Consider the following 21,720-nt stretch of genomic DNA (forward strand, 5'->3'; position numbering starts at 1 on the left):
GGAAATTTAGTGTCTAGTTTGGGGTCTGGGTAGCGTGGGAAGAATTAGGTTTGGGCTGTTTCTTTTCAACCGGCTTCGTGTCATTCGCTTGAGTGTTTGCTTCATAAAGTGTGGAAATGTGCTGACACTGGCGCTTTTTGTGAGTGGTTTGGTTGGTTTTGGTTTTGTTTTTTTTTTTCTGCAGCCTGTAATAACTACAGCGAACACTTTCCTGTAGCCTGTGTGTCCCTCAGCTGTGTGAGGAAAGGAAGACGTGATGGGTTTAAACACCACCCCGTGATCAAGTGAAGTTGCCAGATATTAGCACAATGTTCAGGAGTATACAGGAAAATAAAAGGCAGCTCAGGAAGCAGGAAAGGCAAGAATGGGGACCAGCTCCCCAGTACTGCCTATGAGGGGAAGAAGGTCTTTGTCCTCTCTTGGAGGTGGTAGTGGAGGACACCACAGCCCAGGATAAGACATAGGTTTGGTGATGTGGGGGGAAAGAGGACTTTGAGAAATGTAATAAGTAGATTGGGTTGTTATTGAGAGGTGATCTATAGGAATGCTGCTGAGGTTGGTGGTGTGTGGTGAGTGCAGCTCTTGGGCAAGAGGCAACCTCCCTTTGCAGTGCTTCCTCCTCAAGTAGGAAGCCAAAAAGTGCAGTAGACAATGGGAAATCTTTGGAAGAAGTCAAGCTGCATTAAGAAAAAACCCATAATGCTGTGAAAATGACTAGTATTTAGTCCAGGGTTGGTATATATCTCCCCCAGTTTTTAAAAAATCTGCTAAAATTGAATTCTGCTATGAAAGAGGTGCAGGAGAGGCAGAGAACATTCCCTCTGAGTGTTTCTGAAGGGAAGGCAGTAGAGAAAGCTGTTCCTTCTACTGTCTTCTTACCATAAAATCACAGAATAGTTAGGGTTGGAAAGGACCTTAAGATCATCTAGTTCTAACCCCCCTGCCATGGGCAGGGACACCTCACACTAAACCATACCACCCAAGGCTCTGTCCAGCCTGACCTTGAACGCTGCCAGAGATGGAACATTCACAACTTCCTTGGGCAACCTGTTCCAGTGCCTCACCACCCTTACAGTAAAGAACTTCTTCCTTATATCTAACCTGAAAGTCCCATGTTTAAGTTTTAACCTGTTACCCCTTCTCCTATCACTACAGCCCCTGATGAAGAGTCCCTTTCTGGCATCCTTGATGAGTCCTGCATACTGCAACGCTAGTGTTGTATGGGATCTTTGGCATAGTAGGGAATTTCTGTATTGAGTTTGTTTAGCAAGGTAGTGGTGAGGTTACTTTCCTGAGCCAAGCTGGAGGTAGACACAAAAGTTCACTTCATAAATTCACCTCAGATCTCATGTGTGACCTTGAGCAAATTCCAGCATAACTCTAGTACTGTCAGCACCAAGCCTTCATGCATTATAAATCAGTCCTAAGAAAACAAATAGATTGCCTAAACTATAATGAGATTTCTGAAAACAATGCCCAAAGGAGGATTTTTACTGGACTCTCATTTTTGCCTTGTAAACTCTATAAAGCTTAATTTTTTTCTCTTCCATATTTTCCTAAATCAGTGCAGAGATTCTCAATCATATGAACCTAGAAGCTGTTACCGTAAGACTAAATTGCAGAAGTGAACAAAAGTATTGCAGTGTACTTTGCATTGAAGAGTAATTAAAGTGAGCATTAAATTATACATTGAAGTATAGTGAATTGATGATGGGAAAAGAAGGCCCATCAGCCTTACCCAAATCTTGCAGGGGTCTCCACATTGATCTTAGGATTTAGATCTTATTTTGGTGTCATTGCAGGGTATATATATATTATAGACTAATTTTGGAACAGACGGTTTCGTCTTGTCTGTCATTTGAAGTATTGATTGAGTTTTCAGGCTCTTTGCAAATAAATTCAACATGCTATATAAATTCTTACAGTTCCCACTCTTGTATTAAATGTAGTTGTGCATAGCTTTATGCATTTGTTTGCTTGCATTTTTGAGCTACACTGGGAAAAAAGTTTAGAAATTGGTAAGGGATGATGCACCTTTAATTTGCTTACAGTGGCTTGCTGGATCTCATTCTCCAGGGTTCTTTACATCTGTGTCAAGTGACCACTGCTTGGTATTGTTCTGTATGTCCTGGCCCAAGTGCTTCACTCCCAGATGTAAAAAGCCAAAATAACTGTATGGAGTTCCGTGTAGAGACTTTGGATTTATATTGGTGTTGATGAGGCCAAACTCATAACAGTGCGCCTTACTGTAAATAAGAAACATGCAGTGGGAGGTAATGGGAAATCAACTCCATTGTTTCCCTTTCCTGTGCATTTTTTGTCAAATGACAGGCTAGGAAAATGTTGGCTTTTCAGCCTGGAGAAGAGAAGCTGCATGGAGACCACATAGCAGCCTTCCAGTGTCCGAAGAGGGCCTACAAGGATGCTGGAGAGGGACTTTTCATTAGGGACTGTGCGGTTGAAGAAGGGGTAATGGGTTCAAACTTAAACAGGGCAAATTGAGGTAAATATATTTACTGTGAGAGTAGTGAGGCACTGGAACAGGCTGCCCAAGGAAGTTGTGAATGCTCCATCCCTGGCAGTATTCAAGGCCAGGTTGGATGGGGCCTTGAGTGACATGGTGTAGTGGAAGATGTCCCTGCCCTTGGCAGGTGAATTGGAACTACATGATCTTTAAGGTCCCTACCAACCCAAACCGTTCCATGATTCTATTAGATTCTCCCTTCATTTTTCCTTAGCACAGCTGAAAAGCAACTCAGCTGGATCCTGAAGACTGTGCCAAAAGTGATATAAACAATGGAAGTTGTTTCAAAATAACTGGACTTCAAAAGAGCAGACTTTGGCCTCTTCAGGAACCTGCTTAGTAAGGTTCCATGGGATATAGCCCTAGAGGGCAGGGGGGCCCAAGACTCTTGGTAGATATTCAAGGGTCAACTGCTGCAAGCTCAGGAGTGTTGCATCTCAACTAGAAGGAAGTGCAGCAGGAGGGCCAGGAGACCTCCTTGGATGGATAAGGAGCTGCTGAGGAAAATTCAAATGAAAAGAGAGGCTTATAATAAGGGGAAGCAAGAACAGGTGGCATGGGAAGAGTACAGGGATGTTGTCTGGGAAGCTAGGGACCAGGTTAGGAAAGCTAAGGCCCAGTCAGAATTAAACTTAGCTAGAGGTATTAAAGATAACAGGAAGGGATTCTACAGGTACATAGCTGTCCTGGGTTCAGAAGTAGCAGTCATGTTTTTTTTTTCCTTTGTGGTAGCTGGTACAGTGCTGTGTTTTGACTTCCAGCCTGAGAACAGTGTTGGTGAAGCTGATGTTTTCAGTTGTTGCTAAGTGATGTTTACCCTGACCAAGGACTTTGTGAGGCTCATGCTCTGCCAGGGAGGAGGGGAAGCCGGGAGGAAGCAGAGACGGGGCGCCTGACCCGGGCTAGCCAGGGAGGCATTCCATACCACAGCAGTCATGGCCGGGATGGGGGGTGACTGGGAGTTACCCGGAAGGACACGGGCTTCCGGGTGGAACTCGTTTTCTTGGCCGGTGGTATCGTATTCTCTTCCCTTGTTATTTTCCGTTATCATTGTTGTAGTTGATAGTAGCGGTGGTGATTTGTGTTGTACATTGGTTGCTGGACTGTTCTTGTCTCAACCCGTGGGAGTTGCATTTTTTCGATCCTCCTCCCCGTTCCTCCGGGAGTGGGGGAGAACCCTGTTGGGGGGGGGGACACGGACCTCAATTGTTGTCAGCTTGGCACCACTCACTGGGAGTGAGTGAACAAGTTACCTGACTGGGTTTAAACCACGACAGTTCTTTTTGGCGCCCAATGTGGGGCACGAGGGGTTGAGATAAGAACAGATCTGACTGGATTGATAGTCACTCGTCACAATGCTGATTTATTGGCTCTCAAGGTTGTTCCTCTTGATCTCACAGTTTCAGTATATCGTATCTTACGTCCATCCGGTATTTGCTGTATTACTGTTTTTCAAGTGTGGGGCTTGGGCTAAGGTTTTTGTCCCATTGTACTTTATGGTAATGACTTGTAATACAATAGAATCATTGATCATGAAACTGATCTGGCTTATGTTCCCAGTGTGGTCAGCACCTTTATACTTTGGGAGGTATATGATGGAGGTGCTTAGCAATTACACATCTTTTTTCTCCTTCTCAGGTGCTCAACCTGTGAAGGAGACATTCTTTTACCCTCCCAGTCGTCCCCCCAGACCATTTACATTTGAGAGTTTTGAATTTTTTGAATGGCATTTTAATGCTGTTGAGACTTGTTTGCTGATGGTGATGGGAATCACCATGCTAACACGCATACAGAGTGTGTTTTGCCCACTACTGATTTCAAGAGTTAAGCAGAGTCAGGTTTGGGTCTTGTCTGGGGTCAAACGACGATGTAGGAGGACCGAGAGATTTTCCCAGAGGATGGACAGCCATGAGTGGCAGGGTGTGTGGGATAGTATGGGCAAGTATCTAGGTCAGTGGGCCCCTCCAGTACTTTGGAATTTCACTACCGAACAACTGCAAAATCCAGAAGAATTAGTAAAACACTTAAATGAGGTGTGTGGTCATTCTGGCCATACCAGAGATGGACAAATCACGGCAACGTGCTGGGGCTTGGCCTATGCTTGCAGGGCCTTGTTCAACACTATCCAGCACCTTAAAAAGGAAAAGAATGTCGGCGGATCTGAGGGCAAAGCAACAGTCGCTACTCAAACTTTGGCTGCAGTGAACTGTGCAGCTACCCCAGCGGCAAGTACAGCAGCTGCTCAAACTTCAACTGCAACAGACAGCGCGGTTACCCCAGCTCCAAGCACAGCAGCTACACCACCCCCAGCAACAAGTACAGTCACTACTCAAACTTTGGCCTCAATGAACAGAGCAGCTACCCCAGTGGCAAGTACAGCAGCTGCTCAAACTTCAACTACAACAAACCACAGTGATAATCAGTGCAGCCAAACCAGAGGACCACTTTGTACCAATATCGGTTGCCCCTGTACGCAAGAGAACAAGTAAAAAGGAGGCAAAAAGGGTGAAGCGAGATGAAGAACCAATGAATTCACCACCCGGTCCAGAATCTGATCAGGAGTCATCATCACATGACGAAGAAGAAGAAGAAGAGGTAACTTTCCGAGCTGCGGAATATGCGAAAAGATTTTACCCGTCAACCAGGGGAGCACATCATCACCTGGTTACTCCGATGCTGGGACAATGGGGCCGATGGTCACGAACTAGAAGGTACAGAAGCCAAGCAGCTGGGATCACTTGTTAGAGAAGGGGGAATTGACAAAGCAATTGCAGGAGAGAAAAAGTCCCTCAGCCTTTGGAGGCGGCTCTTGGCAGCTGTGAAAGAAATGTTTCCGTACAAGGACGATGTTATGAGTCGTTCGGCCAAGTGGACTACTATAGACAAAGGCATCCAGTCTCTGAGGGAATCGGCCATCGTAGAGATGCTCTATCACATCAAGCCGAATAACAGGGATACACCTATAGATCCAGATGAAGTTGAATGTACACGACCCATGTGGCGAAAACTTAGACGGAATGCACCATCATCATTTGCCCATTCATTGGCAACAGTAACCTGGAATGACATAGTACCACTAACAGTGGATGAAATGGTTCATAAACTCCGAGAGTTCGAAAACAACCTCACCCCTTCCATCATCTCAGCTGTGAAAAAACTGTCCCAGGACCTCGAACAATTGAGGGACGATCTGTCTGATTTATCCGGCTCCTCACGTGTACCAACACACGTCTCAGCTATTAACAAAAGGCGTCCTATTGTTCAAGAGAGGAGATACAGGAGGTATACGCCATGGGGTACCCTATGGTTCTACCTGCTGGATCACGGAGAAGACATGACAAAGTGGGATGGAAAAACTACTTCAGCTTTGGAGGAACGGGTGAGTGAACTGAAGAGGGGAGCAAGGGCCAAGACTGATCGTCCCATGAGAGCTACGGCTTCAGTCTCTGGTGAGCAGTTTCCCAGATGGAATGGAAGAGCTGATTTTACTCCAGCTCCTGTGATAATGAAGAATAATCCCTCTCACCACGACTTAAGTGTCCAACGCTGTGACGACCATTAGAGGGGCCCTGCCTCCAGCCAGGTGGAGGTAGGGGACAATCGGATTTACTGGACTGTGTGGATCAGATGGCCTGGCACATCAGTCCCACAGAAGTATAAGGCTCTAGTAGATACCGGTGCACAGTGTACCCTGATGCCATCAAGCTGTCAAGGGGTGGAACCCATCTATATTTCTGGAGTAACAGGAGGATCCCAAGAGTTGACTGTGCTGGAGGCTGAAATCAGCCTGACTGGGAGGGAATGGCAAAAGCACCCTATTGTGACTGGTCCAGAGGCTCCATGCATTCTCGGCATAGACTACCTCAAGAGAGGGTACTTCAAAGACCCAAAAGGGTACCGGTGGGCTTTTGGTATTGCTGCTTTGGAGACTGAGGAAATTGAGCAGCTGTCCACCTTGCCTGGTCTCTCAGAAGATCCCTCTGCTGTGGGGTTGCTGAAAGTTGAAGAACAACAAGTGCCAATTGCGACCACAACAGTGCACCGGCGGCAATATCGCACCAACCGAGACTCCCTGATTCCCATCCATCAGCTGATCCGTAGACTGGAGAGTCAGGGGGTGATCAGCAGGACCCGCTCACCCTTCAATAGCCCCATATGGCCAGTGCGAAAGTCTAATGGAGAATGGAGACTAACAGTAGACTATCGTGGCCTGAATGAAGTCACACCACCATTGAGTGCTGCCGTACCGGACATGCTAGAACTTCAGTATGAACTAGAGTCAAAGGCAGCCAAGTGGTATGCCACGATTGATACTGCCAATGCATTTTTCTCAATTCCTTTGGCAGCAGAGTGCAGGCCACAGTTTGCTTTTACTTGGAGGGGTGTCCAGTTCACTTGGAACCGACTGCCCCAGGGGTGGAAACACAGCCCTACCATTTGCCATGGACTGATCCAGACTGCACTGGAACAGGGGCAAGCTCCAGAACACCTGCAATACATTGATGACATTATTGTGTGGGGCGATACAGCGGAAGAAGTCTTTGAGAAAGGGAGGAAAATAATCCAAATCCTGCTGAAAGCTGGTTTTGCCATAAAACGGAGTAAGGTCAAGGGACCTGCACAGGAGATTCAATTTTTGGGAATAAAATGGCAAGATGGACGTAGACAGATCCCCACAGATGTGATCAACAAGATAACAGCAATGTCTCCCCCAACTAATAAGAAAGAAACGCAAGCTTTCTTGGGTGCAGTGGGGTTCTGGAGAATGCACATCCCGAATTACAGTTCGATTGTAAGCCCTCTCTATCATGTGACCCAGAAGAGGAATGATTTTAAATGGGGCCCTGAGCAGCAACAAGCCTTTGAGCAAATTAAACGCGAGATAGTTCACGCAGTAGCCCTTGGACCAGTTCGGACCGGACCAGATGTAAAAAATGTACTGTACACTGCAGCTGGGGAGAACGGTCCTACCTGGAGCCTCTGGCAGAAAGCTCCAGGGGAGACTCGAGGTCGACCCCTCGGCTTTTGGAGTCGGGGATATAAAGGATCTGAGGCCAGCTATACCCCAACTGAGAAAGAGATACTGGCAGCCTATGAAGGGGTTCGAGCTGCTTCGGAAGTGATTGGCACTGAAGCACAGCTCCTTCTGGCACCCCGGTTGCCCGTGCTGGGCTGGATGTTCAAAGGCAGGGTCTCCTCTACACATCATGCAACTGATGCTACATGGAGTAAATGGGCTGCACTAATTACACAACGAACTCGAATAGGAAATCTCAGTCGTCCAGGCATTCTAGAAGTCATCATGGACTGGCCAGAGGGCAGAGATTTTGGAATGTCACCAAAGGAGGAGGTGGTGCGTGCTGAAGAGGCCCCACCATATAATAAGCTGTCAGAAAGTGAAAAGCAGTATGCCTTGTTTACTGATGGGTCCTGCCATATTGTGGGAAAGCATCGGAGATGGAAGGCAGCTGTATGGAGTCCTGGACGACAAGTTGCAGAAACTGCTGACGGAGAGGGTGAATCAAGTCAGTTTGCCGAGGTGAAAGCCATCCAGCTGGCCCTGGACATTGCTGAACGAGAAAAGTGGCCAGTACTTTATCTCTATACTGACTCATGGATGGTGGCAAATGCCCTGTGGGGGTGGTTGAAGCAATGGAAGCAGAGCAACTGGCAACGCAGAGGTAAACCCATCTGGGCTGCTGCACTGTGGAAAGATATTGCTGCCAGGGTGCAGAACCTGGTGGTGAAGGTACGTCATGTAGATGCCCATGTACCCAAGAGTCGGGCCACTGAGGAACACCAGAACAACCAACAAGTGGATAAAGCAGCTAAGATTGAAGTGGCTCAGATGGACTTAGATTGGCAACATAAAGGTGAATTATTTTTGGCCCGGTGGGCCCATGACACTTCAGGCCATCAGGGCAGAGATGCAACATATAGATGGGCCCGTGACTGAGGGGTGGACTTAACAATGGACACTATTGCCCAGGTTATTCATGAGTGTGAAACATGTGCTGCAATTAAACAAGCCAAGCGGTTAAAGCCTCTTTGGTATGGAGGACGATGGTTGAAGTATAAATATGGGGAGGCCTGGCAGATTGACTATATCACACTGCCACCAACCCGCCAAGGCAAGCGCCATGTGCTTACCATGGTGGAAGCAACCACCGTGTGGCTGGAAACACATGCTGTGCCCCATGCCACTGCCCGGACCACTATCCTGGGCCTTGAGAAACAGATTTTGTGGCGACACGGTACCCCAGAGAGAATTGAGTCAGACAATGGGGCTCATTTCTGGAATAACCTTACAGATATTTGGGCCAAAGAGCATGGCACTGAGTGGGTATATCACATCCCCTACCATGCACCAGCCTCTGGGAAAATCGAACAGTACAATGGGCTGTTAAAAACTACACTGAGAGCAATGGGTGGGGGAACTTTCAAGCATTGGGATACACACTTACCAAAGGCCACCTGGTTGGTCAACACCAGAGGATCTGCCAACAGGGCCGGCCCAGCCCAGTCAGAACTTTTACATATTGTAGAGGGGGACAAAGTTCCCGTGGTGCATATGAAAAATTTGCTGGGGAAGACAGTCTGGGTAATTCCTGCTTCAGGTAAAGGCAAACCCACTCGTGGGATTGCTTTTGCTCAGGGACCTGGATATACTTGGTGGGTAATGCGGGAAGATGGGGAAGTCCGATGTATACCTCAAGGGGATTTGATTTTAGGGGAAAACAGCCAGTGAACTCAATTGTATACTGTTGCCTGCTGTGTAATGCTTTTATAGCCCATCAACTAGATGTCTCCGGGTCACCAGCGACTGGCCCTAACTTCCCTCCAGCCATCATCCCAACAGAGAATGAACTTTGAACATCATGGACCGAATGGACTCGGCAGCATTATAGGGATTGGTCCATGCACTAAGAAAATGATCTTTTCCTCTTGGTCTGTATGTATATGGATGTAGATATATGGGAGAGCGATGGTGTATTGAAAATGTGGGATCTGAGCATGACATGAATGGTATGGAATAAGGGGTGGATAATGTCCTGGGTTCAGCAGTAGCAGTCATGTTTTTTTTTCCTTTGTGGTAGCTGGTACAGTGCTGTGTTTTGACTTCCAGCCAGAGAACAGTGTTGGTGAAGCCGATGTTTTCAGTTGTTGCTAAGTGATGTTTACCCTGACCAAGGACTTTGTGAGGCTCATGCTCTGCCAGGGAGGAGGGGAAGCCGGGAGGAAGCAGAGACGGGGCGCCTGACCCGGGCTAGCCAGGGAGGTATTCCATACCACAGCAGTCATGGCCGGGGTGGGGGGTGACTGGGAGTTACCCGGAAGGACACGGGCTTCCGGGTGGAACTCGTTTTCTTGGCCGGTGGTATCGTATTCTCTTCCCTTGTTATTTTCCCTTATCATTGTTGTAGTTGATAGTAGCGGTGGTGATTTGTGTACATTGGTTGCTGGACTGTTCTTGTCTCAACCCGTGGGAGTTGCATTTTTTTGATCCTCCTCCCTGTTCCTCCGGGAGTGGGGGAGAACCCTGTTGGGGGGGGGACACGGACCTCAATTGTTGTCAGCTTGGCACCACTCACTGGGAGTGAGTGAACAAGTTACCTGACTGGGTTTAAACCACGACAATAGCAAATAGAAAACAGACAAGGGAGAACGTAGGCCCCCTCAGGAAGCTCTCAGGAGAACTGGCTACACAGGATTTGGAGAAGGCTGAGGTTCTGAATGACTTCTTTGCCTCGGTCTTCACTGGCAAAGGCTCTGACCAAACCACCCAAGTCTTGGAAAGCAGATGCAGGGACTGTGAGAATGAAGACCTTGCACCCGCTGTAGGAGAGGAACTGGTTCGAGACCATCTTAAAAATCTGAACGTGCACAAGTCCATGGGTCCTGATGAGATCCATCCGCGGGTCCTGAAGGAGCTGGCGAATGAAGTTGCGAAGCCGCTGGCCATCATACTTGAGAAATCATGGCAGTCAGGTGAAGTTCCCGATGACTGGAAAAAGGGAAATATAGCCCCCATTTTCAAGAAGGGAAAAATGGATGACCCGGGGAATTACAGAGCAGTCAGTCTCACCTCCTTGCCTGGCAAAATCTTGGAGCAGATTCTCCTGAAAGGCATGCTAAGGCACATGAAAATCAACAAGGTGCTTGGTGACAGCCAGCATGGCTTCACTAAGGGGAAATTCTGCTTGACCAATTTGGTGGCCTTCTATGATGGGGCTACAGAACTGATGGAGAGGGGTAGAGCAGTTGATGTCATCTACCTGGACTTGTGTAAAGCGTTCGACACTGTCCCGCACGACATCCTTGTCTCTAAATTGGAGAGACATCAATTTGACGGATGGACCACTCGGTGGGTAAAGAACTGGCTGGATGGCCGCACACAAAGAGTTGTGGTCAATGGCTCAGTGTCCAGCTGGAGACCAGTAACGAGTGGTGTCCCTCAGGGATCAGCGTTGGGACCGGTCTTGTTCAACATCTTTGTTGTTGACATGGACAGTGGGATTGAGTGCGCCCTCAGCAAGTTTGCCGATGACACCAAGCTGTGTGGTTCGGTTGATACCCTGGAGGGAAGGAATGCCATCCAGAGGGACCTTGACACGCTTGTGAGGTGGGCTGATGCCAACCTCAGGAAGTTTAACCATGCCAAGTGCAAGGTCCTACAGCTGGGTCACAGCAATCCCAGGCCCAGCTACAGGTTGGACAACAAAGAGATTCAGAGCAGCCCTGTGGAGAAGGACTTGGGGGTGTTGGTTGATGAGAAAATGAACATGAGCCAGCAGTGTGCCCTCGCAGCCAGGAAAGCCAAGCGTATCCTGGGCTGCATCAAAAGGAGCGTGACCAGCAGGTCAAAGGAGGTGATCCTGCCCCTCTGCTCTGCTCTTGTGAGACCTCACCTGGAGTATTGTGTGCAGTTCTGGTGTCCTCAACATAAAAAGGATATGGAACTGTTGGAACAAATCCGGAGAAGGGCCATGAGGATGATCAGGGGACTGGAGCACCTCCCTTATGAAGACGGGCTGAGGAAGTTGGGGCTGTTCAGCCTGGAGAAGAGAAGGCTGCGTGGCGACCTCATAGCAGCCTTCCAGTATCTGAAGGGGCCTGTAGGAATGCTGGAGAGGGACTCTTCATTAGGGACCATAGAGATAGGACAAGGGGTAACGGGTTAAAGCTTAAACAGGGAAAGTTTAGATTGGATATAAGGAGGAAATTCTTTCCTGCTAGGGTGGTGAGGCACTGGAATGGGTTGCCCAGGGAGGTTGTGAATGCTCCATCCCTGCCAGTGTTCAAGGCCAGGTTGGACGAGGCCTTGGGTTATACAGTTTAGTATGAGGTGTCTCTTCCCATGGCAGGGGGGTTGTCACTTGATGATCTTAAGGTCCTTTCCAACCCTAACTATTCTATGATTCTATGTGTTAAGCTATTTTGGACTCTTTTGGTCCAAATTTTGGTTTGCATTGGTCCAGATGGCTGTAGCTGAGTTGAGGTACAGTCACTTTGTGTGTATTCATTGTCCTCATTAAAAAAGACGCATTAAGAAAACATAATGTGGAGCACATTCAGAAGTCTCTTTCTGCCCTTTGCTCACTTGAAAAACAAAATTAGAGACATTTGGAATGAGGATGACATTACAAAGCAGCAAAAAAGGTCAGAGAAAATCTTAGAAGAATGATGGAAGTCTAATGGCATTTATGGAACAGTGCATGGTAGAATACAGTGGTAGAACAAAAGACTGAAGCTAATGTTCAGAGGCTTGAATGTGATTTAAACTCCTTTCTGAGCATAATGTCAGGAGGTCTTTTCCTTTAAGAGACAACGTAAGAGCTGGACCAGCTGCTTCTGGCTTCCGTTTTACCAGAATTAGTTCACCATTGAATTTGCACCTTCACGTACTATATATACATCTACAATTTTTTTTCAAGTGATAGAAGCTGGCCAACATTTCAAATACTGGGTTTCAGGGCTCTGGAAATGAGAGCGGTTGTGGCCTTCTCATCTCCATCTTCTAACCCAGAAATGTGGTCTGCAGGCTGAGCCTAGCAGCCTCTGACCGACCTTCATTGAAGTAATAAAATAAATAGATCCTTTGAGTTTATCTAGATTAAACAAGTGTGTCCAGACTATAAAAGCAATAATAATTGGTTCTTGGCTGTAACATAGATGTGTATTTATAGTCGTATTTAGAAAGAAACTCTACATAACTTAGGAGTTTTGAGAATGACAAGCGATTATGAATCCTAAATTTCTTGATTAAGATTAGCTGTCAGGCACCTATTATATCTGTGCTATAACTATGCTTTTCCTCATTTAAAGGAAGATTAATCAAGATCCAGCACTATTTAGTGCTTTAGTAAATTAACCACATCATAGCAGATATCTTGAACAGGATAGTCAAAGACTATCTTGATCTTCTCTTTCCATTTTGAAGAAAAGCAGTAGTATAATGTCTTGCTAAAGAATGTAGCACCAAACAAGAAAAATAATCTCAGGTACTATATAATTCAGAAGTTCCCCCAGTGACAGATTTCTGTACAGTTCTGCTCTTGTGTATGAATTCTAGCATTTTCTACTTCTGGATTTTGGGGAGGGCTTTTTAGCAGTCGTCCTTATATCTATAACAACCTCACAACTATGTGGTTATTGACTATTACAGAATAAAAATAGAAGAATATATAAACATGTCTCCAAATAGTCAAGGTTTGCCAGTATCTTCTGTGATACCACAGTACATTTGCATATCAACATCAGTCCTGGTACGTTGCCTATTTTTGACAGCAGGTAGATAATACTGTTTTGGTGGTAACCACTTTAGATTTCACCCTCCTGAACATCTTGACTTTTTCCCTTGGTTTGGTGTTGTCAATAATAGAATTTAGTCAAGGTTGATCTAAGTTAACTGGTGATTCTCTATCCATGTGTTAAAATCAGCTGTCTTGTTCTGCAAGAGAGTACACATGCCCCCTAAATGCAAGATTCAGTCCCAAGGAAGTGTAAGAAATGTTACCTGACTGGGTTTAAACCACGACAGGCAGGAAGGCAAAACTGGCATGAAAGAGTCTCTATCCTGTTTTAATGGTGGCGGAAAACCAAAACTTCTTGTGGTACGTATTACAGCAGTTAGCTACAGCATGATCTTGTGAAGAGCCACAAAGGTACCTTACCTTTGTGTATAATCCTACTAGCTCTACTTGCACCTGCATGATTTCATTTATATTTTGGATTAGGTCTTAATAGTTTAAAATCTTTTTGGCCCTATACAGGACCATGCTGGTAAAACACTTTTGGGTTAATGTCAGGAATTGATAGCACAGAAACCTTCCAAATCCAGATGGCTTTGGAGGTGCCTGATGGTCTTGCTTGGTTCGTGACACAAAGCATTCTCTGTGTCTAGTGTCTGCCTCTCAGTATGGTTTTGCAAACATAGAGGGATCCTATTTCTTTGTTTACCTTCTTTTGATAGCAGAAGAGACAGCATCACTCTGCATTTTATATATTCATTTTCACAGAGATATATAGTTCCTTTTACTCTAATCTCTAATTCACTTTAATTTAAAGAGTATTTTTTTCAGGTGTGCTTTAGGTTTTCCAGGACAGCACAGTCAGAGATTTGTATCAGTCAGAGATGTCTATGAGATCTCTCATCCAAGACACAATTCTGTTTCTCAAGGAATTAAGCCTATTCCATCACCGTGTGCTGTTTTGTAAATCTCAGACCAAGGTCAGAATCAGCTTTTAAACATCAGTTTTGACTACTTCAGTAGGGCAACAGGACCTGGATTCCTCTGATATTCCCTTAAGGAGTCTGTGAGAGCTCACTGTGATGGAACGTCACAGTTGTCTTAAAAGCACTTTATGCATGTATGCATTCCTCAAGCTGCCCAGTGACTTACAGCTGTACCTGAGACATCATTGTTAACCTTCCTGCTCTGTGCAAACTCCATTTTCAGCTCAGAGAAGCAGTCTTTCTCACAGCATCTGTCTCCAGGATTCTCTGCATGAGTGACTTTAAGTTCCCTGTCCAAGGAAGCCTAGATAATGTGTCCTTTTCCAGCATCAGAAGTTTTAGGTTCTGTTTTCAATCATAGGAAAAATACTCTGTGTTGGTTTTGTGGGTTTTTGTTTTGTTTTGGTTTGGGATTTTTTTTGTAATAATTTTGGCCATTTAAATTACATTAAGCTGTGTAACTGTTTTTTTTTCCTGAATAGCTTCTTTATATTCCTTGGATATAATTCTGTGCATTCAAGCAGAAAGTTGAACAATGCCAAAGTGAAGAACATGAATTGCATAATGTGCTGAAAAGATGAACTGGCAAAATGTTTGTTACTACGTTAACTTCTCTTTAATAGGAATTACTGGAATGTCAAAGAGAACTAACCAGACTGAAATTTATTTTTAAATATGTATTTTCATAAAGTGGAAACATTTTTCTGTGCACTTAATTTTACTGAAAGAAGAAAAACAAGTGTTGGTACAATATTATTTTAAAACATCTCTATAACATAATGAACAGCTTTCTGTTGCCATTGTCTTACTGAAATTACTTACTTAGCTAAACTGTTTAGGGCTGATGCTAAAGAGAAGAGCATGAAAACCAGCTCATGAATTCTGCCCTTCTAGAAATTATCTTTGTGGCTGATTAAAGGGGACCTTGACTTGTTTGGGGAAGAAACAAAATACTCACTGGCATTCTTAGCTGTCTAGTCAGTGCTCCTGACTATAGCTCTAGATGACTTCTGGCTGCACTGGTAATTCCATCTTTCTTTTTTATCCAAGGTTTTTACAGGCTCACTTTTTCTTCATAAATGCAGTGGGGATAATAAAGATTTTCTAGGTGGAATCTTGAATAGTTTCAATGAGAGAGAGTTTACAAACTGAGTAAACTCAAGATTTGAAATGCAAGGTGATTCCTCAAGCACTCAGAATCCAGAAACTGTGTCTTTGTTTTATAATCCTGGTACCATCATGAACTTTATTGTTGTAAGAGTACTTGCATATTTAATATTAGGTATATATGTATCTTAGTAGAATTTGGGCTTTAAATTATTAGTATAAAATATACAATTAAAGTAAAATAAGCAATCAAGTTGCTAACAGGTATCTTACCTGCCAGTGAGATGCAGCTCCTCTCTGAGATGAAGCCCATCCATGCAACTCATGATTGGGTATAGTTCAATAAAAAATGCAGGAGCAGTTTAATGAAACAGAATATGAAATAGCAAGAAGGATTCTGAAAAAATGCCAAGTGCCATGTCCTTGAATACAATATATCAGTACTGATTTTTTTTCTTTCATAAAACTATTACAAATAATTAATTGTATCTGTGTTCCTCCTGAATGATCTTTTCTGGCATTCATCAATGCAGTATAGAAACAAACCTGACAGATACTTTCCTTTACATCAGTTTTCTGTCAGAGTATGTCCCTTTTTTGTCAGGGATTCAGTTAAGAACTCCTTAAAAGTATTGTTGCAATGTAACTTGATCCCTATTTCTCCCACAAAAATATAGTACAGCAATCCTGATTGCTTCTAGGCTGCTGATTTTCACTGTGAGATGTGACAACAGGAGGTCTTCTGTATTGAGCAAGAGTGTAAGTGTGTTCATATTTGGCTGTGCAGCCACCTTGAATCATTTCTGCCTCTTGCTTCTCTGCCTCTTGTACTTCTTAATCCTCTTCCCATCCAGCTTTGTCTGTGTCATTCGTTTACATACTTTCATGATCTTCCTTCGTTTTTAGTGTTCACATCACAGCTTTCTAAGTGTCCCTGCATAATACATGCTTACACCCCTTTTCCTTCCATTCCTCCTTCATTGTGTATATAACTTTCAAACTACCAAGCAATAGCTATACCTTTCAAAATTTATTGGAACTTCTGCCACTCTTTTCCTAGATGTGCAAGAAGAGTTGGGTCAAAAAGTGTGTCACAGTTCTGCGTTATTCCAGTGTGGCACAGTATATCTGTTGATACATAGAGAAAACATTTTATTTTCTGGTTTATTTGTTGTCAGAATTCTTGAAAAGAAGCAGCAATGTTTTTCAAGTTACTGTTATATGGGAGATTGAATGTTTGGTGAGCATCCCTCTGAGATGGCTTGGTGTTTTAGAGTATTACAAGCTCAGGCATGAACACTTGAGAATATAAAAGGAGTAGTTCTCATTCTCAGTGCTGTTCCTGAAATTTCAGCTGTTTAGGCAGAAAAACGGTCATAGGAGTTGTGGGAAACTGAGCCAAATAAACAGATGGGATCTTCTAGTCCAGCTGGAAGAGCTACTCTTCTGTGCCGGGTTCAAATAGAGGATTTCAGAGCTAGAAAAAATCTACAGAGAAATTCCTCAAGACAGGAGAGTCTTCAGTTGAGTTAGGAATACACCAGCCAAACAGTGATTTCAGGGTATTTTGTTATCCTTATTGGCTATGAGGCATTCAAATATAAAAAAGTGAGGAGCAGTGGCTGAATATCTGCTCAGGGGGAATGAACTCAAAAGGGCAGTAATTGTTGTAGGAGATAAGGCCACACCAGTCTCAAGAACGAAAGCAATTCTCATCATTTTCTTAGCTTTCAGATATATGACAGCCTGAAAAATAACTTGTTAGTCAGAAGACTTGCTTCTTGCCAGATATACACACTATCCAAGTAGAGACGTGCTGTGAAGGACAGTTACACAACAGAGGAAGAAGTACTGAGCTTATAAGATAAATGGTGAGTGTGAGCTATGGGTGAGACGATGAAGTTACTTTCTTTGCTGTAGTCTGGGTCAAAAAGTGAGAACACATCTGCACTAGAATGTGGCATCCTGCTGTCGTACCTGGTTGTTTCAGTTAGATTCTGTTGCTTCTGCAAGGTTGACTACCAACAAGAAAAGAAATCAGTGTAATTTTCAAGAAAATTGTTTTCTGGGGAATAGTGGTTAAATGAAAATATTGGTTCTGTATAATGTTAAATTTAATATAACTAATATTGAGCATTAGGGATGACAAACCTACCAGCCAAAAATATAAATAAATGGAATTCTAAATGCAAGCCACTTAATCATTTCTATTTGTTTTTCCTATATAGCATCCAAAAAACCCCAAACAACCTTGATCACAAAAGATGTAAAAATAAAGCGAACAATCAAAAATCTGCTGCACTTGGGAGTGAGTATCAAGATCCATATGTGCCTGTTTGCTGACACAGGATTAGGAATAAGGTACACAAGAGGAAATGGAGGATGTCTTCAGGGTTCCCAGAAGAAATCCAAATTATGTATGTATGTATGTATGTATGTATCTATCTATCTATCTACCTACCTACCTATCTTCACTTGTGCTAAAGGACATGTTGTGGAAAGATGTAGCCAGTGAACATTCTTGCTGAAGACAGCAATGGAGCTTGAGCTGGAAAAAGGCTGTTGTTTTTATACTTCCATTTAAAAAACACTGGTGATCTGTTCAATTAAATCAAATTATAGCAAGCCTAATTTCTTTAGTGTTGTCCTAACTGGCAGGTATCTATAATAATTTATTACACACAATTAATGAACAAGTGAGCAGTATTTTTTGTCATCTTGTTGATAAAATCTTTCAAATATTCTTCTTCCATCAAGGCTGCAGTTCTGTACGCTTGGTCTGCACAAAATGTTCTTGGAAGGGAAGCTTAGGAAAAATCCTTTTCAAATATTTTCAGGAGAATGAGAATTACGCCTTATCCTGGCTGCCCTCTATATGTACCCAGGGTATGTAGCCCTCACTTTGCATCACGTTCTATAGACTCTTCTGGAACCTAGTGCTATGCAAGTGCTGTTTCTCTTGAGATGATCATTAAAGTTCATTGATCAGAAGGAAATATTGTGCAGCAAGGAAAATTTGCTGTCAATACTTATCTGAAAGTAAAGTTGATTTTATTTTAATCAGAAAATAAACATATTATGGAGTGTGCATTTAATGCATCCCAGTCCGTTGAAAAAATATGGCCATGGCTGAGGAAGTTAGCTGTGGCCCAGGATTCCTATTCATCCTCTGTTTTGGGCTGTATGTTTTCCAGAAACAACTTAAAATGCTTTTGAGTAGATGGATTCCTTAATGTTCTCTTCTACTATATCAGGGGTATTGGTCACATGGGATTATTTCTGTTCCATGCCTCAGAAGAGCCATGAGGGTTGGACATGCATAGTCCTGGTTAAAAGTTTAAAATTCGTCACCATAATAACCTTTAATACTCTGTTTAAATTTGTGGCAGCTCTGGAAGTGTCTATCAGAAAAAGACTGTCTGTGGGAAGGAAGAGGTAAGTCATTCTTGCACTGCATAGCTGGCAATCATAAAAGAATGATAGAGATGCTAACCCCCATTTCTCCAGCCTTGACAGCTGGACAGAAAAGCTGAGTCATATTAACTGACTTTTGGCAGGTAGAAGAGATTGGGCCAAGCACATTCCGTGGAATATGTCAAGTGCAATTAATCTTCACAGAAACTGTAACCAGATTTTCAACTGCACTTTTTGACATAATGGTGAAGAATTTAGACTGCTTTAACTACATTCATCCTGTCATTTATATATATAAATTCTTTATTGCAACAGTTTTCTCTCAGGTGTGTCTCTGATCCAATATTTAAGACCTTTTTTATTATCTCCAAGTTTTTTATCCATGAAAAAGTTGTAATTGTATTGGTTAAGCCATACTGTTTGATTAAGTTATGGGGATGTCAGAGAGTACTTTATATATTCAGGGGTGGGACATTCTCTTCTGCTTTGAACATCAATTCTGTGTGGTGGGGACTTAAGATTTTGCCATGGAGGGCTTCATGTCAGTCACTGACCTACGCCGCAGACTCTTTATGATTTTGTGTGTCTCTGCAGACTTGCATTATGTCTGACTAAATGACTTGATCCAAAAGACATTCAATTCAAAGAGAATCTGTTTGCTTACACGGATTTTGTTTAAGGTCTGAAAGGATCAGGCCTGCTCCCACTGAAGGGATAGAAAGTTGTCTTTTGGTCTGCGAGCAGACAGGATATGGTTCTACTTTTGGATTAATAAAAAAAATGTAAATCTAAAGTAGAAGAGGACTGATTAATCGAAAATGTACAGAAAGAAATTCTGTCACTGTTAAATATGACCACTGAAGATGAGTGTAGATAATCATTATTTTTGCTGTAACATCATCAGGAGAAATTTAAGGAACCACAGGGACTGGCATCACATCTACTGCTTACTCTTTCTGTTCATCTACTATGCCATAAACCCAGATTTGGATATAGGTTTTGGAGGGGTTCCTTTCCAAAAGATTGCCTAGAATATCTGAGGTTGTGCACGAGAAACAAATAAAAAACCCTCCTAAGAGTTGTTTCTTCAGAATAGTCTTTGGCCACAGGAGGGCAATACTGTTCTATAATAAATTTGACATGCTTTATTTGCTGAAAATCTGGTTTGCAAACACACCGGAGGGGGGAACAGGGTTGATCATGTTTAACAGTCATCAAAGTCCTATTGATTAGAAAGTGGATTTACGCCTCTAGCTATGTTTGCAGGTGTTGACCAGTGAGTCCTCCAACACTGCTGTGAATATCATTCTGCTTTTCAGAAAAGCAAATTGCAGCACAGAAACTGAGAGCTGTGATGAGATTGTCCTGCCATTTCAAACTGAAGTAAGGAGAGCTTAAACTGAAAATGGTGAGAGTCTGAGAGTGTGTGACTCACTAATATTGGGAAGGGTGGGTCTTATTTTTCTTTTCTTCCTTAAGAAAGTTTCTGTATATTTCCTCTGTGGCCAAGGGCATGTTCTTCTTTACAAGGACCCAGACATAGGAGCAGGACTCTTAACACAATAGTTTATTGATTCATGCTCACATTCTTAGCTGGTCAGATAAATCTTTCCTGTAGGGCCCTGCAGGGTGCTTAGAAGATTCTCCAGAGAAGTATTTGGGTTTTGAATCCCCAAAGCAGATGAGACTGTTGAGTGTGCTTTCTGTGGCTCTTAGGTGAATAAGAGATACCACTGTTGGGTCTTATGAAAAAAAGATGGAAGCTTCACTGTGTTCTCTGTAAAGATTAACCTGCTAGGAGTACTTTGAGACTAGTGGATTTAACCTTTAAAGGGAGAGGAATACTTGGTTTACACAGACTATGAGTTTAGGTGTGAGAGTGGTGACGGGCACCTTTGCAAATGTGAGTATGTTTGAGTACTTTACACATCACTTAGCACACTTCAAGTATATATGCATTAATATGTAAGTAATTTGTGGAGTCTGGGTATCTCCTGAATTTGGAGACAGGTGAATTCCCCCCCAAAATAGAAAACGAAGCTTTCTAAGGGCCAGCTTTCTCATCTGTGTTATTAGTATGCCGGGAATGGTCTCCAAGAAAAATTGAAATAATGTTTAAAGTTAGAAAGGCATATTTGTGAAGGGTAGATTGCTAACTTCCAACTAACCTTTGAGGTAAACTGGAAATGAAAATGTTTCAGAGAATGAATACTACTGAGCTGCTGCCCTTTTAGCTTCTATTTCCAAGTAAAGGCTCAAAGAGGTCCCCTTCTGAAAGACAATTCTGAGTGGTGTTTTCAGTCTGTAGATCAGACACTATTTCTGATGGGTCTGCAATTGCTTGATATGGGCCTGCAAATGCTGAGACCCTTGTCTTTACCTTTTCTTTAGAAGTTGCTATACTTCTACTGAATGTATTTAGAGAAAGCAAGAGCATTCATGTCAGGTATGTCTTAAATGTCAGTTCATTTATTTTATGCTTTACTTTTTAAAGTGTGTTTTCAGCTTCATAATCTGGAACATAGTCTTTTGTTTTGCAAGAATAAGTTTTATTGCTTTTATTTTTAAACTTGTCTAAGGGGAACTGAGACAAATCTGACCGTTTCAAGGTTCTTGCACTGGCAAGGAGGTAAGGAAGCCAAGGAAAGTAGCAAGTCCTTTGCAGTGCTTGTAGACCAAACTTGCAATTATCACCTTCCAAACTACTGGAGTAATTCTGGGAGCTTGTATCTTCAAGTACTCAGAGAAGAAGAGGAATTCTGTGTTGTAATCTGCAGCCAATGCCTCTGACAAAGGGCAGGCAGTGATGATACAAACTATGATGTGATGAAGTTTTCTCAGCTGAGTAAAGGATTTTTTTCTGGGGGGGGAGAGGGAAATGTAAATTTTGCAATTAGATGCTTAGACTCTATTTAACTTTACACATCATTTAATTTGT

The 21,720-nt window shown here is 43.3% G+C and overlaps 1 long non-coding RNA gene across 1 annotated transcript; it reads left to right on the top strand.

Moving 5' to 3' along the window:
- The first annotated feature begins 33 nt into the window (after positions 1–33).
- LOC133276838 (uncharacterized) lies at positions 34–21,648 on the top strand. The gene is made up of 5 exons (XR_009746030.1): positions 34–731; positions 16,723–17,239; positions 18,126–18,254; positions 18,623–18,803; positions 20,102–21,648. It is a non-coding gene; the product is annotated as an uncharacterized LOC133276838 (long non-coding RNA).
- Positions 21,649–21,720: the final 72 nt, after the last annotated feature.

The sequence above is a fragment of the Pezoporus flaviventris genome, unplaced genomic scaffold, assembly GCF_033815535.1.
Source record: "Pezoporus flaviventris isolate CSIRO_AGI_PZ_B2104156 unplaced genomic scaffold, CSIRO_AGI_Pfla_v1 ptg000002l, whole genome shotgun sequence".
Classification (NCBI taxonomy): Eukaryota; Metazoa; Chordata; class Aves; order Psittaciformes; family Psittacidae; genus Pezoporus; species Pezoporus flaviventris.